At 37.3% G+C, this 14993-nt stretch overlaps 1 pseudogene; it reads right to left on the reverse strand.

The window, feature by feature from the left end:
* Positions 1-4817, reverse strand: part of LOC124959865 (calcium-activated chloride channel regulator 4-like) — a 54409-nt pseudogene extending 49592 nt beyond the window's left edge.
* Between the last annotated feature and the right edge of the window lie 10176 nt (positions 4818-14993).

A 14993-nucleotide genomic window follows, 5' to 3' on the forward strand; every position in this document is an offset into this window, starting at 1 on the left:
TTTATAAATGCAATAATACAAAATTTGTGTTTCATTTTTTTCAAATATAATTACTAGGCATTATTTCTATATAAAACCTTTATTATGCATACTCTATTCAACTTGTAAATATGGTTTTTATTAGACTTAGTTATCAGGTTATAACTCAAAATGGAAATCATATAAAGTTAAATTAATAATTGATTTTGAAATGATCAATGCAATCTGTGTGTTTATGGAAATATCACAGTGAATTCCATTAACATGGATAATTAATGTGTGTTGATTTTAAAAGAAAGGAAAACTGATTTTGGTTCTGTGATATAGTATTGACATTTTGGGTGAACATTTAAGATCTTAGGAGAACTTATCTTTATTGCATTAGTAATTCTTTTTTCTATTCTCTTTGTAGTTCTAACAGACATTTTATTGACTTGATAATTTTTTAAGAGTCATAAAATAAACATATTTGTACTTTCCCATGTTAAATTTATCATGAGGGAATTTCCTTATATATTCCTCAGAGAGAGAATGAAAATGCCAATTACATAAAATGGGGCGCTACTTTTCTGGTTTTTGTTTTTTTTCTTTTTACCATTTTATTCCAGGTTCTCTGCGGTTTCAGATGAACAACTATGAATTCTCCAGGTAGAGTCAGAACTGACTAACATGGTAACAGAGAGATCTTTTGTCATGGTACTTTAAAATTGTGGATCAGTCACGTGTTAGAAGAGTAATAGCCACTTCCTTTCATTATAACAGGAAGATTTATATTATTATTGAGGTAAGTATGTGGTCTAGATTTCATTTTTTTCCCTAAAGGAATCATTTTATAAGACTGTTACTTTAAAAAAAATAGGAAGAACTTCTTTTTTGCAAAGCCTAGTTATTCACCCTTACACATTTTCTGAAGGTGATACTGGATTCCAGTTATTATAAGTTATTCACAATTAACACAGAATCTGTGATATATATGGGCTGGAATTTATCTAGGAAGCTTAGTTTCTTCTTCTTTCTCTTTGAACTGCCCATCCTCAGTGTATGCATTCTGCTCTAGATTCCTTGGGCTGAGCATACATGGTCAGGGTCCTGTCCTGCCTTGGAGAGGCAGATCTGCAAACCAGTTTCTCTACCTACCACCAGATTCTGATTAACGTGAGCTATGATTCCCTTTGTACCTAGTGAGATGAGCATTCGCCTTTCAGAAAATGCCTTTGGGGTGATATGATATCCAGATGTGAGAAAAAGTATTAGAAATCCCAACTGTGGCTTTAGATCAAACCACACTTGTTACTTGAACTGAATTATACATACAACTAATGTTTTGATCATCTACCTGACTCCTATGTCTATTTCCAAATTAGTTCCTGACTCTGAAAGAAAATTCCTGTGCTTTGTTCTTGCCAGTTTAAAGCTCCAATACACTAACATGGGGAACAATGTGAAATCACATACTTCTTTACGTTCTTGGTATACCCCACCATTAAGGATGGCTTGTTGGCCCTTTTTTTTTTGGTGTCCATTACCCTCTTTCCTTTATTCTCTTCTTTTTCCTTCTTGGATTGCTAAATTCTTGGAACTCCAGATAACTTCTCTTTATTCATCAAAATCATACTTCAACTCTTTCAAGTTCACCCCCAACTTACACATTCAAACGGTCAAAGGGAAGTGATTATGTTTATAAAGAGCTTTTTGATAACACTGGTTTTGGAGTAACCTTTGAAATTGCAAAACACATTTTCAAGGAGGTTTAACATTTAACTCAGAGAGAATTAAAATGAGGTTCTTGGACAAGTAGTACCTGTTTCTCTAAAAATCTAGAGATATTCAGACATGTAAATCTCTCATATTACCTTGGGAAATGCCTCAGTATCAGGAGAGCAAACTCCTGATGATTCCCTTGAACATTGAAGTTTGAGAATGCCTACTCTAAGCCATTGTTAATCACAAATACCTTCTTAGGTACAGGCATTTGAAATCAGTTATTTCCCAATTAGCTAAATATTCATCTGGTAAAATGCTAAGGAATGAAGTAAGATAGAGATAAGTTAATATGGTATAGATGGTTTTGTGGAAAGGGGAATAAAGCAAAGGACAACTGTGGAAATATTGTTAGGCCTAAAGAAGATATTGAGGTGCACTTAAGAATAATTTGCCAACTCTAGTTTTAGACAGTATTATAAAATGATTGAGTAAATTACATCGTGAAAGGTACTGATAGAAATCTGTTATAATTCTATCAGTGTATAATTATACACTGATAGAAATCTGTGTATAATTGCTTACTTTCTTGCTCAGTGACCTCTTACCTGAAGGTTCAGTTCAGAGAACAATCCAGACTCTGGAAAAAGGTCTTTCCACACTACAACCCATACAGAGAGGAGAAACAGAGATGGCCAGCATAGTTCCTTGTTTCCTGCCACTAAGACCTTGTATTTGAGGCCCCAGTCATGAGCCTTCTCTTTGTGGCATCTCTGATTGGCCTTGGCTCTCAAGACTCTGTCTTTGTTCCAGTTGTTGGGAGTTTCTCTTGCTTCTCCCCTTTTCCTTCCAGGGGCCTGGGTTAATCCCATCTGACTGCTTGGGCTTCACCCTCTCTGGTCAGACTTTTTTGATAATGGTGATCATTTGGCTGGGGAAACTGTGTCTTTGTTCATTTTAGCATTCATTGTAATTGGAGGCACAGAAGAATTTGTTGCCTGAGAAGTTACTATCATAGTTAACATTTTTGGGTTTGCTTTGACCTGAAAACTGTAAGTCCAAATGCCTACCTAATATTTTCTGTCCCAAAGCTATTTTCTATGTTTCCATTATGCAATTTAAAAAAATCTAGTAAGAGAGACCAAACAGACTTTTGAGGGATTTCATAATATCCCATAATGAGAACTAAGGCAATTTAGTTACATAACCTTGACTAATTTCATGCATAGTGTCTATGCTTGGTGAAATTACTGGTTGGAAATGTGTGTTTTGAAAGGTGCATATGTTTAGGCCTTTACTCTTTGGCTTCAGAATAGCATTTCATGGTGCTAATTGGGGTTAATTAGGAAGGAAATTTTAGCAAAGTGTATACCATGTTCAAAAGATTCTCTCCACATTTATTCTTCAAAACTCTTTTTGGGTAACTTGCATTTTACTCTTTTTTTTTTCTTAGTACTCCTACTTAAGTTCTGTTTTTTACCCTCCCCCAAAATTCTTAGGATCACACATGAATAATAATTTTGGATATGATACAATTATTGCAACACAGACATTTAAATATTACACGTATGACATTAAACCATTTATTTTTATGTTCTGACAAAATTTTTTAAAAGTTTATAAGTTGATTTCTTACTCATTCCTTTCTTGGAATACTTAGGCCATTTTGGAAACAGTATCCTGTGTTAAAGTTTCTCTTAGTGTTCTGTTGGGATTCCATGGAGAAATATTGGGGGTCCGTTTGTCCCATGTGATAAGAAAGAATGTGTCCTTTCCCACAGTGCTATCAATCATTATAGTGTTGTTCATCTAGACACCATTGCCCAGGGCTGATCTCTTACTTTTTAGCTGTTTAAATATATTTTAAATATTAATGACTGTAGAATAGAATAATTCTATTCTTTTTCTTTTAAAGATCATTTTCAATTTCTGATCTGAAAACAATATATGGCATAACACCTTAGACTTGGGATCTTTCTGAAAGTTCATTGGGATGCAGGAATTGTTAGAAAGTGTGGAAATAAAGAGTCTGAAAGGAAAACAGGCTACGATAGGAGACTTAAGTCAAGAGAATAGATTTGTAGTTGAGGGAATGATCCATTTTTTTTTTCAGTTTTCTAGGTAAATACTCATGCTAGTCTTTAGTATTAAAGGGTGCTATGGATACAGAAGACTATTGTGAGTATGTGTGTGTGTGTGTGTGTGTGTGTGTGTATGTGTGTGTGCTACCCTCAGTTCATCCATCTTCATGATGATCCAAAATATAATGTTTATGGGTCATGAACATTAGAGCATTTGAACACAGAGAGTGAGAGCTTTATATATAAGGACCACTAAATCATTATAAAAATGCTCTCAAGGATATTTTCCTATTCTGGAATCTTGAAATAGTTTTTCACACAGGATAGAGAGTGAAGCTCTGGACAGTAAACAGATTCAACAAAAGTGCAAACTGACATGTGCAGGATGGAATCCTGAGAAAAAACAAAGTAAAAGATAGGGACTTCCTGGAGGAGAACTTTAAAGAAGGTATTCAAATCTTTGTGGGTATCACTTGGTCTTGAAGAGCCAACTCTTTTGCTTAATTAGTCTATTTTTTAAAGTGACAAAAATGTTTATCAATTTATCATGTACAACATGTTTTGAAAAGTATATACCCTTAAACTGTGAACAGAGATGCTTGTTAAAACGAGATGTTTTAACCGTATTTCCTACCTGATGGTCCATGCTCATTTTGATTTTTTCCAAGCACATAACTGGGGGTGAAATGAATGTGTTCTGCTTTCTCTTCACAGACTGTAAACTACCTGGTGTATGGTTCATCTCTGCCTGGGAGGGCTGGTGGTATAACTCTAAAATCAACCTGAGAATGTTTAGAAAGATAATTAAAACATTAGCAGAAAAGTTAATATTTAGTTAAAAAGACTCTGATACAATCAATTTGTGGCAAAACTGAGAAGCAACAGAAAATATTCTTTATTTAGAGAAGGTTTTGATACATGTTGGTAGATATCATGTTTTGGTCCCCTGTATTCAGGACTTCCTTCCCAATTCTCATGAATTCATATAGAAACATTTTTGGAAGAAACTCTTTTTTCAGGCACTTCAGATAAGTAAGTAGATGCTATAGTGACCATGTTCTATTATCAAATGAAAAATATATGTGAGGATGACTGAGAATGGACTGATGGAGCAGGGCTTATCTCAGGAATTTCCTAACTTTTCATGTCATTACAAAAGCAACCATTCCAACTCTTTCACCTGTCAGTCCCAATCTACCACTTCATTCTGCATGTTGAAAAATTTCCCAGTCTTCTACATCCTTTATCAAAGACAAGTGTCTGGCAATTTTTTAAAAATTTCTTTTTGGTTGTGGATTGACTTTTATCTTGTTTACTTATTTATATGGGATGCTGAGGTTGGAAACCAGTGCCTCACACATGCTAGGCAAGCACTCTACCACTGAGCCACAACACGAGCCCAAAGGCAATTGTTTAATAAGATAAAGTATACAGATTTTAGAGTCATCTAGAGTTGGTTCTAACCCTGACTTGATATTTTCTGTCTATTAAATCTTGGCTGATTTATATAACTTCTCTGAGGTTCCATTCCTTTGTTATATAAATGAACTATTACTGTCCATTTTAATTTATGTTTAATTAAATCATGCAATAAGTTATAAAGTACTATGTACACAGTCAGTAAAATTGGTTAGTATCATTATCATTTGCAGAAAGTCTTAAAAAAGAAAAACATTAGTCGATGTAAGCTAAAGAGAATAGTCTGTAGAATTTGGACAAGGAAGTCTCTGAGTTATATAAAGATAACAGAGAGGTAGCTGGATTTGGAGTCTGGAGTTGGAGGGTGGGTGGGTGATTGAAAAATTTACATGAGTGGTAGCCTTGTTGTTCTGCTAAACAACTGTAAAAATACTATCACTTTGTATTTTAGTGTTTGGGAACCTAAGGATAAAATGATGAATAAGTTGGATAGTCCCACAATAGAGCTTACTATCTAGTGATGAAAAATTCTTATGTCAGTGTGTTCTACATAATCAAACTTGCTGAACTGCTGAGAAATTCTGGGTGCTGGATAATGGAGTTAACCTCTCCAACTTGCTAGCAACCTATCTCTAGTGCAATTTTCTTCATTGTAGTCCTCCTCTCCTATGATGCTGTCTGACCTAATGAAGCCCACTGTATAATAGTTCTTCAAGAATTTTAAGACATTTCTGTATTTTTTTGAAGACGGTTCAGTATGCTCTTTTTTTTTTTTTTTGGAATATTTTTTTCTGTTTCTTTTTTCTTTTTTTAAAATTGTAAACAAATGGGATACATGTTGTTTCTCTATTTGTACATGGAGTAAAGGCATACCATTTGTGTAATCATAAATTTACATAGGGTAATGTTGTTTGATTCATTCTGTTATTTTTTACCTTCCCCCCAACCCTCCCAGCCCTCTTTTCCCTCTATACAGTCCTTCCTTCCTCCATTCTTGCCCCCCTCCCAACCCCCCTTGTGTGTCATCATCTGCTTATCAGCGAGATCATTCGTCCTTTGGTTTTTTGACATTGGCTTATCACACTTAGCATGATATTTTCCAATTTCATCCATTTGCCTGCAAATGCCATAATTCTATTATTCTTTATGGCTGAGTAATATTCCATTGTGTGTGTGTGTGTGTATATATATATATATATATATATATATATATATATCACAGTTTCTTTATCTATTCATCAATGAGGGGTATCTAGGTTGGTTACTTATCTGGTTATTGTGAATTGAACAGTTATAAACATTGACATGACTGTATCTCTGTAGTATGCTAATTTTAAATCCTTTGGGAATAGACCAAGGAGTGGGATAGCTGGGTCAAATGGTGGTTCCATTCCAAGTTTTCTAAGGAATCTACACACTGCATTCCAGACTGGCTGCACTAATTTGCAGCAATGTGTGAGTGTACCTTTTCCCCCACATCCTCTCCAACACCTATTGTTGCTTGTATTCTTGATAATCGCCATTCTAATTGGGGTGAGATGGAATCTTAGGGTAGTTTTGGTTTGCATTTCTCTTATTACTAGAGATGTTGAACATTTTTTCATATATCTGTTGATTGCTTGTAGATCTTTTTCTGTGAAGTGTCTTCATTTCCTTAGCCCATTTGTTGATTGGGTTATTTGTAGTCTTAGGGTAGAGTTTTTTGAGTTCTTTATATATTCTGGAAATTAGTGCTCTATCTGAAGTATGAGTGACAAAGATTTTCTCCCACTCTGTAGGCTCTCTCTTCACATTGCTGATAGTTTCCTTTGCTGAGAGAAAACTTTTTAGTTTGAATCTATCCCAGTTGTTGATTCTTGCTATTATTTCTTGTGCTATGGGAGTCCTGTTAAGGAAGTCTGATCCTAAGCCAACAAGTTGAAGATTTGGACCTACTTTTTCTTCTATAAGATGAAGGGTCTCTGGTCTGATTCTGAGGTTCTTGATACAGTTTGAGTTGATTTTTGTGTGGGGTGAGAGATAGGGGTTTAGTTTCATTCTGTTGCATATGGATTTCCAGTTTTGCCAGTACCATTTGTTGAAGAGGCTATCTTTTCTCCATTGCATATTTTCAGCCCTTTGTCTAGTATGAGAAAATTGTATTTATTTGGGTTTGTGTCCATGTCCTCTATTCTGTACCATTGATCTACTTGTCTATTTTGGTACCAATACCATGCCATTTTTGTTACTATTGCTTTGTAGTATAGTTGAAATGCTGGTATTGCAATACCTCCTGCTTCACTCTTCCTGCTAAGGATTGCTTTAGCTATTCTGGGTTTCTTATTCTTCCAGATGAATTTCATGATTCCTTGCTCTATTTCTGTAAGGTATGTCATTGGGATTTTAATTGGAATTGCATTGAATCTGTATAGTCCTTTTGGTAGTATACCATTTTGACAATATTAATTCTGCCTATCCAAGAACATGGGAGATCTTTCCATCTTCCAAGGTTTTCTTTAATTTCTTTCTTTAGTTAGTGTTCTGTAGTTCTCATTGTAGAGGTCTTTTACCTCTTTTGTGAGATTGATTCCCAAGTATTTTATTTTTTTCGAGGTTATTGTGAATGGGGTAGTTTTCCTAACTTCTCTTTCTGAAGATTCATCACTTATGTATAAAAATGCATTAGATTTATGAACATTGATCTTGTAACCTGTACTTTACTGAATTCACTTATGAGTTGTAAAAGTTTTCTGGTGGAATTTCCAGGTTCTTCTAAATATACAATCATGTCATCAGCAAATAGGGATAATTTGAGTTCTTCTTTTCCTATTCATATCCCTTTAATTTCTTTGGTCTGTCTAATTGCTCTGGCTAGAGTTTCAAGGACAATGTTGAATAGAAGTGGAAAGAGGGCATCTCTTCCTTGTTCCAGTTTTTAGGGGGAATGCTTTCAGTTTTTCACCATTTAGAATGATATTGGCCATGGACTTAGCGTACATGGCCTTTACAATGTTAAGGAATGTTCCCACTATCCCTATTTTTTCTAGTGTTTTGAGCATGAAGGGATGCTGTATTTTATCAAATACTTTTTCTGCATCTATTGAAATAATCATGTGATTCTTAACTTTAAGTCTGTTGATATGGTGAATGACATTTATTGATTTCTGGATGTTGAACCAACCTTGCATCCCTGGGATAAAACCCACTTGATCGTGGTGCACTCTCTTTTTAATATATTTTTTGTATGCGATTTGCTAAAATTTTGTTGAGAATTTTTGAATCAATATTCATTAAGAATATTGGCCTGAAATTTTCTTTCCTTGATGTGTCTCTGTCTGGTTTAGGTATCAGGGTGATATTTGGCTTCTTAGAACAAGTTTGGGAGGGTTCCCTCCTCTTCTATTTCATGGAATACTTTGAGAAGTATTGGAATGAGCTCTTCTTTAAAGGTTTTGTAGAACTCAGCTGAGAACCCATCTGGTTCAGGACTTTTCTTTGTTGGTAGACTTTTGATGACTTCTTCTATTTCATTACTTGAAATTGATCGATTTAAGTTGTGTATGTCCTCCTGGTTCAGTTTAGGTAATTCATATGACTCTAGAAACTTGTTGATATCTTCAAGATTTTCTGTTTTGTTGGCATATAGATTTCCAAAATAGCTTCTAATTATGTTTTGTATTTCATTCGTGTCTGTAGTGATATTTTCTTGTTCATTCCAAATTTTAGTAATTTGAGTTTTCTCTCTCTTTCTCTTTGATAGTGTGGCTAAGGGTTTATCAATTTTGTTTATGTTTTCAAAGAACCAACTATTTATTTTGTTGATTTTTTCTATTGTTTCTTTTGTTCCAATATCCTTGATTTCAGCTGTGATTTTACCTATTTCCTGTCTTCTACTACTTTTGGTGTTGGTCTGCTCTTCTTTTTCTAGGGCTTTGAGCTATAGTGTTAAATCATTTATTTGTTGATTTTTACTTCTTTTGTTGAATGCACTCCGTGAAATAAATCTTCCTCTAAGTTCTGCTTTCATAGTGTCCCGGAGACTTTGATATGATGTGTCTTTGTTCTCGTTTACTTCTAAGAATTTTTTTATTTCCCTCCTGATGTCTTCTGTTATCCATTCATCATATAATAGTGTATTATTTAGTCTCCAGTTGTTGGAAAAGTTTTTGTTTTTTATTCTGTCACTTATTTCTAATTTCAATCCATTATGATCTGATAGAATACAAGGTAGTATCTCTATCTTCTTGTATTTGCTAGCAGTAGCTTTGTGGCAGAAAATATAGTCTATTTTAGAGAAGGATCCATGTGCTGCTGAGAAGAAAGTGTATTTGTTCTTTGTTGGATGGTATATTCTATATATGTCCATTAAGTCTAAATTATTGATTGTGTTATTGAGATCTATGGTTTCTTTATTCAATTTTTGTTTGGAAGATCTGTCCAGTGGTGAGAGAGGTGTGTGAAAATCACCTAGTATTATTGTGTTGTGGTCTATTTGATTTCTGGAATTGAGAAGTATTTGTTTGATGTACATGGATGAGCCACTGTTTGGGGCATAGATATATATGATTGTTTTGTCTTGCTGATTTATGCTTCCCTTAAGCAGTATGAAATGTCCTTCTTTATCCCTTCTGACTAGTTTTGGCTTGAAGTCCACATTATCTGAAATGAGGATGGATACTCCAGCTTTTTTGCTGAGTCCATGTGCATGGTGTGTTTTTTCCCATCCTTTCACCTTTAGTCTGTGGGTATCTCTTTCTATGAGATGAATTTCTTGCAGGCAGCATATTGTTGGATCTTTCTTTTTAATCCAATCTGGCAGTCCAAGTCTTTGATTGATGAGTTCAGGCCATTAACATTCAGGGTTATTATTGAGATATGATTTATATTCCCAGTCATTTGGCTCATTTTTTTTTTTTGACATGATTTGGTTTCTCCTTTATTTGCCTATTCCTTTAGGGTAGTTCCTCCCTTTGCTGATTTGCATCATTGTTTTTCATTTCTTCCTCATGGAATATTTTGCTGAGAATGTTCTGTAATGCGGCTTTCTTTTTGTAAATTCTTTTAGCTTTTGTTTATCATGGAAGGATTTTTATTTTGTTGTCAAATCTGAAGGTAAGTTTTGCTGGGTATAAGATTCATGGTTGGCATCCGTTTTCTTTCAGGGTTTGGCAAATATTGTTCTAGGCCCTTCTAGCTTTTAGGGTCTGGATTGAAAAATCTGATGATATTCTTATTGGTTTCCCCATGAATGCAATTTGATTCTTTTCTCTCGTAGCCTTTAAAATTCTGTCTTTATTTTGTATGTTAGGTATTTTCATAATAATGTGCCTTGGTGTGGGTTGTTGTAATTTTGTGTATTTGGAGTCCTATAAGCCTCTTCTACTTGATATTCTTTTTCATTCTCCAGATTTGGGAAATTTTCTGATATTATTTCATTGAATAAATTATTCATTCCTTTGGTTTGTTTCTCTAAGTCTTCCTTAATCCCAATAATTCTTAAATTTGGCCTTTTCATGTTATCCCATAATTCTTGTAGATTATGTTTATGTTCTGTCTTCCAGGTGTTTTATCCTATTGGTTATGCTTTCTATGGAGTTTTTAATTTGGTTTATTGTTTCCTTCATTTCAAGGATTTCTGTCTTTTTTTTTCAGTATCTCTAACTCTTTATTGAAATGATCTTTTCTTTCCCATATTTGCTCTTTTAACTGTCGATTGGTGCAATCATTTAATGCCTGCATTTGCTCTTTTATCTCATCATTCAATTCCTTCATTTGCTCTTTCATCTCCTTGTTTGCTTCCCTGATCGTTTAATTATGTACATGTTAAACTCCCTTTCTGACATTTCTTCTGCTGTGCTGTCATTGGATTTTATTGATATAGTATCTAGGTTTGTTTGGGACATTTTCTTCCCTTGTTTTCTCATATTGTTCAGATATCAGTGGGACTCTGAGATATTGCAGATTTCCTCTATTGGCTTATAGTGTCCCTGTAGATTTCCAGTATATCACCTCCCAGCCTTCTGTAGCCTGAAATCTTGGAGGAACTTGATAATGCACTTCTTCTGAAGAAAGTTGCCCGCTGTTGGGCCCAGGGTTGGGGGCTGGCTCTGCACGGAAATCCTTTCACTGGGCGGGCCTGCTCTGAGAAGCTGGCTCTGGACCCATCCTGTAGCCAGAGGGAGCCTGGCTGCTCGGGAAAGCCTCTCACTGTCCTGCCCTGGTTTGTGAAGCTGCCTGTGGGCTGGGGGCTGCTGCTGGGTCCAGGGCTGGGGGCTGGCTCTGTGCGGAAAACCTGTCACTAGGCGGTCCTGCTGTGGACCCAGCCCGCTGCTGGAGGGAACCAGGCTGCTCGGGGAAGTCACTCACTGCCCTGCCCTGCTCCAAGAAGCTGCCCATGTCCCGGCCTGCTGCCTGGGCCAAGCTTCACCCAATGGGAGAGACTCGCCCAGCGGCTCTGTGTTGGTCAGAGTCTCTCAATACCTCCCCTTTTTGAATCCTGAGTTCTGGAGTGATGGGAGATGCAGGCACCTTCTAGTCTGCCATCTTGGATCTGCAAAGCACTTGTTTAATCAGTATGCTGACACTTATACTGATGAAGTGAGTTTGAGTTCATGCTCATGAGATCAGTCAGAAGCCAGAGTTGAGCTGAGAAAAATCACATCAGGAACTCCAAAAGTAATTTGAAGGTCACTTCACTGTTGGATTAATGCAGATGAAAGAATTCTGTTCCTAAGGTTCCCTCAATTTTTTTTAGAAATTTGGGGATGCATATGACTCAATAGCTTGTCACTTTCTCTTGAAGTAATGCTCTCTATGTGTTGTACAATAAAGATGTGTTTGGTGGTTTGAACTGAGGTACAGATTGGAAGGGAACAGTTGATTATCGCGTTCCCTCTGGCCGCAGAGAGAGACACAACAAACGTCTGAAGCTTTGGAAGTTTATTGTGCACAGTCTTCCTTTCTTTCCCTCTTTTCTATCCCCTTCTCTCTTTTCTTTCTCTCGCTCTCTTTCCCTCTGCTTAACTCTCACCTGCTCCGGTCGCTCCGCTCCTCCCGCTCGGCTCACACCTGCTTCGGCCGCTCCGCTTCTCCCGCTCGGCTCACATCCTCGCTCGCACTCTTCTTCCTCGCTTCTTCTCCTACTCTCAGCTTCTTCTTACTCCCAGCTTCCGCTTCAGCCACCGCTTACTCCCCCACCCACCAAGCTTATATACACTTCAACCAATCAGGGGAGAGCACACGAGGTAAACGCGTGGACAGCTGCAGGCATAGCTGCAGTACACGAGGGGGGCATGCTCTAATCACATCGTTAACTAGCCAATCATTGGAATTCGCTGGTTGTTTACTGTATAGCTGGCCGCTTTTGGCTCAGCGCCAGGCGCCATCATGACCGTGCCCAAGGCTGGGGGTCCCGGGAACCCCGACATATCCCCCTTCTTTATTATTAAACTAAGGCTTGGGACCGTGTCTGTCTTAGGCTGAGTGGTCAGCATATGTCCTTACCCGTCATCAGAGCCTGCAGAGCATGCTGCAGCTCCTGTCTTAGGTTGGTACACAGCCACCTCCTTCATTACCCGTCTTTGACTACCGGTCCAGCATCAAGAGCCATACTAATGGGGGGCTGTCGGCCTTTAGGGCGGTCATGGCCTGATGAAAGATAATTTGATCTCTCTATTGGCTAGCTCATAGATGCATGCCAAAATGAATGAAGAGAAGGAGGCCAAGGCAGAGGAGTACCACCATAGCTCCTAAGCCTGCCCGCTGTTTGACAAATCTATAAACAGAAGAAAAACCATATAGCCATATTAAATACAGAAACAATATACATCCCAGTAGAGTTACAATACGGGCAACACAAACAGCTCTCAGGGAATAAACACATCCCAGTCCCAAAAGTTCTTGCAAGGTATCCACTTGTTCTTATAGTAAGTCCACTTTCTGATAGAGTCTCTATGGTCTGTAAGGCTGCAGCTGTATTTTCGGCCAAATGATCGTTGTTATGGTTGTGTCAATGCTGCTACTGCAAGGACTGTGATGGCAATGATCACGGCTGTTGCAATGTCAAAGCCTCTTCTGTTTCTTGATAATAGCACTGGCAATTCTATATCTGCAACAGAAACTAGGACTGGTAGGAAGATAGGAATGTGCATCAAATTGCACGGGTGGCAAAAGAACCATTCCAGCATTGTGAGAGATAGCACACGGTTAGTGAACAGTTAAGAGGTGTTATTAGAAATGTTAGTTGGTAGAAACATAAAAGGGAGGAAATACACAAGCTGACGTGGGAGGAAAAGCAATATTACAGCTAGGGTCAGCAGAACGAGTTGCTCTACTCTGGGTCTGATTTGTAGTATGATTCCAACGGCAAAGTGCAGAAATTCCTCCTGTTAAAGCAAAGAAAGGCTAGAGATATCCTTGTCACCAAAAGCAGCACGACCTGAAAAATCATCAGTAGAATTGACAGGCTTGTAGAGGAATTGGTGAAAAACAAGAAAAGGAAGGACAAAAAATGTGTTAGTTAGAAGTAAAAAATATGGCCAGGCTAACAATGGCCCATAGGTTCCGGGTTTGCCTTTCCGTCTGAGTTTTTGTTATTGGAGGAAGGCTCAGGCTCGCCATTGCGAGGAGGAGCAGCATCACTTGCATGCTGTAAAACTCTGATTAGCCTTTCTGGAATCCAGACTGGAGTCTGTTGATCCTGTGGGAAAATACAAACAGACCCTCGGACCCAACGAAGGACTGGATCCGGTCCTTTCCCAACAACCTGTCAGGATATCTTTCCATTTTGCCCATACTTGAGGAGTATCATGGGGATTATAATGTCGATCAGCTGCAGAGTGGCCGTCCCTATCCAGAGTTAAGAAATTTAGAATGAAAAGAACTAAATTAAGTTTATTTTTAGGAGACTTGTAGGAGGCTCCTATTCCCCCTTTTTGTTTATTTAGACAATTTTTTAAAGTAAGATGTGCTCTTTCCACAATGCCCTGTCCCTGAGGATTATAGGGGATGCCAGTGACTGATTGGATGTTAAATGTTTGTAAAAACAACCGGAAGCTTTTGGAAGTATAAACAGGACCATTATATGTTTTAATAACTTTAGGTATGCCCCAGCCAGCAAATGCTTGTAGGCAGTGTTGAATGACATCTTTTACCTTTTCTCCAGAATGAGCGGAAGCCATAATGACCCCTGAAGCAGTGTCTACTGACACATGTACATACTTAACAGTACCAAATTCAGAAATATGGGTTACATCCATCTGCCAAATATGACCAGGCAGCAGTCCCCTGGGGTTAACTCCAAAGTATTGTACTGGGATTAAAGGAGCACAATGTTGACAATTTTTTACTATTTGTCGAGCCATACATTTAGATATAGGAAATTTTCTGCTCAAAGTAGTGGAATTTACATGGAATTTTTCATGAAAGAGTTTTGCTTGTTCCTCTATGGAAAAAACAAAAATTGATTTGGTGGCCATATCTACCAAGTCATTAGCATTGGCCAAAGGTCCTGGTAAATTAGAATGAGCTCTAATATGTCCTACATAGAATAGATGTTTACGCTGTAGGATAAGGTTTTGTAGCGTGGTAAAATAAGAAGCTACCGTGGACATGGAAGAAATATGGGGTACCGTTTCAAGAACCTGTAAAGCGTTGACGATATATAAGCTATCAGATAGAAGATTGAATGGCTGATTATCTGCTAATTTAAAGGCTAATATTACAGCTGCAAGTTCAGTAACCTGTGTGGAGTTGGGTGGAACTATTATGGTGTGAAGTTGTTTACTGATAAGTACTGCACCTACTCCATTTTTGGAGCCATCAGTAAAAATGGTT

The sequence above is a fragment of the Sciurus carolinensis genome, chromosome 1 (genome assembly GCF_902686445.1).
Source record: "Sciurus carolinensis chromosome 1, mSciCar1.2, whole genome shotgun sequence".
NCBI lineage: Eukaryota > Metazoa > Chordata > Mammalia > Rodentia > Sciuridae > Sciurus > Sciurus carolinensis.